Raw genomic sequence first — 6,307 nt, 5'->3', positions numbered from 1 at the left:
CTTGCTTCCATCTCAGCTATCGAATCTGGACAATTTTGCGTGGCCAAAAGCGCCGAGCTTGATACCTTCTGTCCACCGCCAGATACGATCCACCCAAGCCGGGTCTTCTGCAGAAGAGGCAGTCCATCGGTAAGTTTGATTTTCCCTACGCAGAGGAGATCATAAACAACGCTCGCACCAATGAGAAGATCAACCCGTTGAGGATTGAAAAATGCAGGATCAGCGAGCTGAATGTTAGATGGAATACTCCAATCGGATACATTTACTGTCATACTTGGCTAAGAATCGGTAATCGTGGGGGCGATGAGAGCAGTAAGCGTAGTTGTGTAAGCAGAGTTGCGAGAATGCATACAAATGCTTATGGTGGATCCCTCAGTAGAAACGCTGGTATCGCCCAGCCCAGACACAAGTGCAGACGATTGAGTTCTCCTAAGCTGAAGCTGCTGGGCGAACCTGGATGTGACGAGATGCAGCTGCGATCCTGAATCTAAGATGGCACGACAAGCAACTAAAACGCCAGACCGATTCTTCACGAGAACCACGGCTGTAGCCAGAAGCACGACATCAGAGTGATGACCTTTGGCAGCAAGAGAGGTAGACGAAGGTAGAGGCGAGCTGCTAACAGAATTTTGAGCAACGGAAAGAGTGTCCGGTTGAATGGCCATATCGGGAGGAGTAATACCTGGGCAGCTTTGTGTTGTGGGCTGCATACTATCGAAGTGCAACAAACTATGATGCCTACCGCCGCATACTCGCCATTTTCCACTATTGCATGCGCGGGTCCGGTGCCCCGGTTTTAGGCAATTGAAGCATAGGGAAAGCAACGGTGAGAGATTTCCGAATATCTTGCACGAGTATATTCCATGGCCCGCTGAGTGGCAAAAGACGCATACAGACGGGTCGGCGGAAGAGTTGGAAGCTACAAACGTTTTCTTAACCTGCGTATAGGAATGGTTTTTTCCCACCTGATCGCTACTACCGTGTGTCGCAGTAGCATATTCCAATCGCTCACTTTTCTGGCAGCGTTGCTGAAAGAATTCGAAGAATTCCTCTGCGGTAGGTATAGCATCCGACGATGTGTGCTCCTCCCATTTGGTTTGCGTCTTCGAATTCAACTTCTGCAGCAGCATGTTGATGACCATGAATCCTGAAATCTCCTCAGCAGTTCCCAATGTCTGCAACGCTCGCATGTGTAAATTGACTGCATCCGAAAACTCCCGAAGCCTTTTAGCAGAAGGCGAGTCTACCCTCTTTAGCCCAAGAATCTTCTTGATGTGTGCCTGGAAAACAAGTCTTTTTTTATTAAAGCGTTTATTAAGTATATCCAGAGCCGCACGATAATTGGCACTGGAGAGCTCCAACGATCAAACCGAATCCAAAGCCGCATCAGCGAGGCAAGAGCGAAGGTGCTGGAATTTCTCGATGTTACTGAGATCCGCATCCGCTTCAATCACCGATTTGAACATTGCCATAAAATCCGAAAACTCGACGTATCCACCAGAAAACTTAGGCACCTTCAGCTCAGGAAGTCGCTGCTTGTGAGCCATGATGATGGTACTATGTCCGGAATGGCTTGGCAGAGTCGTAGAATGGGCAGCGGCGTGTGACTGGCTTACTTCAACAGCAGCCAGCAACTCAGCTTTCAACGATATGAAAAGAGTATCGAAGATTTCGCGCAGCTCACTCCCAATCTCGTTTTGATCGAGAGCCTCCAATTCATTATGGGCCTTATTGAATTCCTCTCGAATTTCTGCCAACATATCAAGGCGCACCTCGACTTCCGCGGCGGTCAACTTATCGATTTTATTCCCCGCGAAGGATTCACCAAGCCTGTGCAATCGATCATATAATGATTGACTTTTACGCTTATACAGACTCAGTCTGGAATCAGCCACCACAATATTTCCGCCCGCGCCTGTATTCGGATCGTTGTCCATGTTAACCGTTGTGCAATTCGACACAACAACGGAAAATGAAATACCGCTTAAGCGACGATGTATAGACGCGAGAGCGAAAATGCAAGACACGAAAAGTCAAGAACCGCGGCTGCAGCTGCGCAGAGAATGAGAGACTCGACGCTTAAAGTACCGGAATTTGTATATAAATATTCCAGCCGCACTCTCACTGAATTTTTACTTTAAACTGTTTTTCAACGTGCACCCAAATGTATCTGTTGGTAGTTATACTACCCAACAACAAAATATTGTATAATTAATAAGTGTTTTAACGGAAAGCGATTAAGCAATGGTTTTATATCACGGCGGGGTCAACAATGTTTGAGATGCCAAGCATTTTTAAAACACATAGGTGCCAAAAAAGCTTGGCATCTCAAACATTGGTGACCCGACGCGATTAAGCAATGGTTTTATATCACGTCGGGGTCACCAATGTTTGAGATGCCAAGCATTTTTAAAACACATAGGTGCCAAAAACATCGTTGCTCTAGCTCTTATAGTCTTTGAGCACTAGGCGCTGAAGGGGACGGACAGACGGACGGAAGGACAGACGGACAGACAGACATGGCTCAATCGACTCGGCTATTGATGCTGATCAAGAATATATATACTTTATGGGGTCGGAAACGATTCCTTCTGGACGTTACGCACATCCACTTTTACCACAAATCTAATATACCCCAATACTCATTTTGAGTATCGGGTATAAAAAGAGAACTAAAGTGCCAATAAATACATTAAACACAAACACACACACACAAAAGACTTTTCAATTAAAAACGACAATCAGGCAGCAGATCGCCAACACACAAACTAACAGCCAGCCATGACCAGAGGGATGGCCAAGAGGGGAACGCGCAGGCGCCACAGCGACGGCGGCAGAGCGGCCCGCAGAGGCGCCCTAGCGGCAGCAGCAGCAGCCATCAACACCAACACCGCCAATAGCAGCAGCAGCAGCAGAGCCCTCGGCGCAGACGCCAACACCAACGCCAACGCCAATGCGGAGCGCCGACGCCACAGCGACGGTGGCTGCAGCCAATACATGTAGTGCGCTTGTTGTAAGAAAAAAAAACGAGGGGATGAGGCCTTGATTTCCGGGAGAAGCAGCTCGCTCTCTCCTCGTGGTATCCGAACAGTACGGACGTACTTATCCAGCTCAAAAAAAAAAAAATTAATAAAAGTTAAAAATCAAATAAAAGCTCTTGGGAGATCAGCACGATCCGCCGGCCTTTCGAAAGCAAGACCCCATCCACCCAGACGAGAAACCAATCCCCGATCCACTGTGCAGAGGATGGTGCGAATTTTCTGACGATCACCCCAAAGCGGGCCACCGTAGAGTTGGGAAGCTCCACCCAACGCCCCAACGCCCTCCGCCAACGCGGTCCACCGTAGTGTTGGGAAGCTCCACCTAAAGCCCCAACGCCATCCACCACAGCGAGCCCTTCAGCAGTTCCCGAGCTTCAGCGCCGACAGAGAGCGGCCCCTCAGCCGTTTCCGAGCTTTAGCGCCGGCAGCAGCGAGCCGTCGCGACCGAGAGTGGGCCATCCAGCCACCGGGCCAAGAGCCTTAAACAAAAAGTGCCAAGTGATCTTCCTTGCTAATGACAAGGAATAACCAGACTCGTCCAAGGAAAAAAAAACCCTGACCCGAATTTTTTTTGTCCCCGTGCTTCGCCCTAACCTAAAAGTCAGATCATGACATGTGAAGGTTAAAGGTATTAAATAAACCCAACGGAACGGGCAGAACTCGTATGAACCTCTTGTGGCCCATTGTGCGTTTATTCCCAAAGAACTTATATGCGCTTGTTAGGCCGTTGACCCCTTTATGCCCGTGAAACGAAATCAGCTGCTTGGAGCTTTTTCCGTGCGCCCACACCTTGGTCTATGTATCAAGACCTACCCCAACGAATCTGAATAAACGAATAAATATTGAATAAAGTATAATATATAGAAGTTAAAGATGGAATAATTTGATTTATGAACTATATATGCTCAAAAAAAAAAAAGGCCCTAAACAAAAAGAAAAAGAAAAGAAGATCAAGATAATCTGGTGTTAGCCGTGGTCATGCGTGTCCATGTGTGTGTGCTCTCTCTCTAAAACTTACAGGTATTCCCCTCGCCGAAAGATCTTTTGGACGTGGCCGGAACATAAAAGTACGTAAGTGAACGAACTCCCAGTTAACGTTTATAAACTTTTAACATAAAGAGACAAAAAAAAAACCCATACATGAGCCCGGTCGCCCGTATTCTTTCATTTTTCCCTAAATTATGTTGGAGCTTTTTTTGTTGTAAAGAGTCCTTAAGCCCACGAAAAGCTCAAGAGCTTTAGGTGCTTCACACCTATGCGACGGTGATTAGTTACCCTTGCTTTTGCATTAATACGAAAATAACGAAAATTAAGAAATCTTAAATTACAAAAGTTCCTACTTAAATATTCATGAAATTATTCCCAGTACCCTAGCATCTGTTTTTGAGATCATATATTTTATTCCTATTATTTAAAATTATTATTCCTATAGTTTTAATTCTCTTATTGCCCTAGCTTTATACTCAACCCATAACTATCAGCCAGGCTCCGTTTTTCACTTTCACAAAAGTTTTCCGATTTACTTTTGAAATCACATAAATTGGGGCTCTCTTTTTCCCATTCCGCAAGATTTCTTCGTTTTCAAAACGAAAACATTTTCGTTGACGAAATGAAGAATAAACGGCTTTTTATACAACAAAACGAACCTTAATTGCAAAAGGAAAAAAATAGATGACTTATTGATGCATTAACATAAACTTGATACCTATATCAGGGTAATTTAACTTGTGCTTTCTTTATAAATAATTTTATTTTAACCCAACCTCAAATTTGGTTCGGACAAAATTGGCCACAGCAACAACAAATTTCGTTTTGGTGTAAGCAGCTGACGCTTTCCGATTTGGTTATCGGAACGTTGGCAAGTAATAAATTTTTGCGTCTAACAGCACAACTGTGCATGTAACAGCTCAGACTGTGCTTGTAACATGCGCTTAACAGAACATCTGGGTGAGCACAGCTGTTTCCCGCCCAATTTAATTCGGACTTCAAAATGTACATAAGTGCAGCAAATTAATTTTTTATTTCAAAATTACCGCTTTGTTTTTTATATCCAGGGGAAAGCATAAATCATCTCTTCAAGATGAAATCCTGGTGGGTTTTATGAAAGACAACCCGGACTTGGCAAAAGGATTTGTGAAGGGCGACCGAGTTGTTGTCGATGCCAAGTGGGCAGAGCTTTGCGGCGCTCTCAATGCTGTTGGGCCGCCAATCAAGGACGCATTGGGTTGGAAAAAGGTATGTGTTGCACAACAAAAGGTAGCACACTACTATATTCAATTCTACAATTTCAGGTTTGGGCAGATTGGAAAACAAACATCCGCAAGAAGATGGCGAAAAACAAATCAGAAACTCGAGCTACAGGTGGAGGGCCCTTCGCTCAGCAATCGCTTGGGGAATTGGAGGAGATAGCTATGTGGCCTCTACGAAATGGTGGAAGGAGTAGGTGGGCCAGCGTATGGACTTCCCCCCCGTACGACCAAGGAGGCCGACACTGGGGTTAAGTGCGTGATGGAAGACCCCATTGAGGAGGAACCCTCAGAGAAGGACGAACCCTCAGAGAAGGAGGAGCCCATGCCGAAGCGCCGTCGAACTAGACCAGCGCAGACCATGGACCTCAACGATCTCTGCGCTGCTCAGCTGGATGAAATGTCGGCAATTTCCAAGAAAATTTCGGAACATTTCGAACGAATGGAATCGTTAGGGGAGGAGAAGCTCGAGGTCCAAAAGGCGCTTGTAGACAAATTTAGCCAAATTTTGGACAAATTTGCGAAATAATTAGTTTCCTATTAGTTTTTTTGTGAAACTTAGCTTTATTAGTTATAAAGAATATCGAATGACATAAAGAAGAAAACATGAAAAATTTTGCATTTTAATAAGGAATGGCCTGAGCTATTTCATCGCGTATAGATGATCCATTATTTTCAGTGTCGTCGAATTCATTTTCAGTGTCTAAAGGGTCGTCAAATCGAACATCCTCCTCGATTAAGACATTACGTCTTCTACAAATATTGTGCAGGGCACAGCATACATTTATAATTTGGCAACAAAATATTGGTGGGTAATTTAAAGTGCGTTGCAAGCAACGGAAACTGATTTTCTGTCTCTCTCGCACGCACTCTTTGTCGTGTCGTTTAAGATTAGCGGCGTCTGCCGGAGGAGAGCCATACTGACTTAGTATCGGGTATAACTGTAGAGTTGCGGTGTCAATACTCAAATTGAGTATTGGGGTATATTAGATTTGTGGTAAAAGTGGATGTGTGTAACGT

The 6,307-nt window shown here is 45.0% G+C and overlaps 1 long non-coding RNA gene across 1 annotated transcript; it reads left to right on the top strand.

Moving 5' to 3' along the window:
- Positions 1 to 4,939: 4,939 nt before the first annotated feature.
- LOC117191818 lies at positions 4,940 to 5,901 on the top strand. The gene is made up of 3 exons (XR_004474083.1): positions 4,940 to 5,033; positions 5,096 to 5,276; positions 5,333 to 5,901. It is a non-coding gene; the product is annotated as an uncharacterized LOC117191818 (long non-coding RNA).
- Positions 5,902 to 6,307: the final 406 nt, after the last annotated feature.

Source organism: Drosophila miranda (assembly GCF_003369915.1).
Source record: "Drosophila miranda strain MSH22 chromosome Y unlocalized genomic scaffold, D.miranda_PacBio2.1 Contig_Y1_pilon, whole genome shotgun sequence".
NCBI classification, from domain to species: Eukaryota; Metazoa; Arthropoda; class Insecta; order Diptera; family Drosophilidae; genus Drosophila; species Drosophila miranda.
Note: the sequence above shows the minus strand (reverse complement) of the source record. Positions and strands in the feature narration are given on the sequence as shown.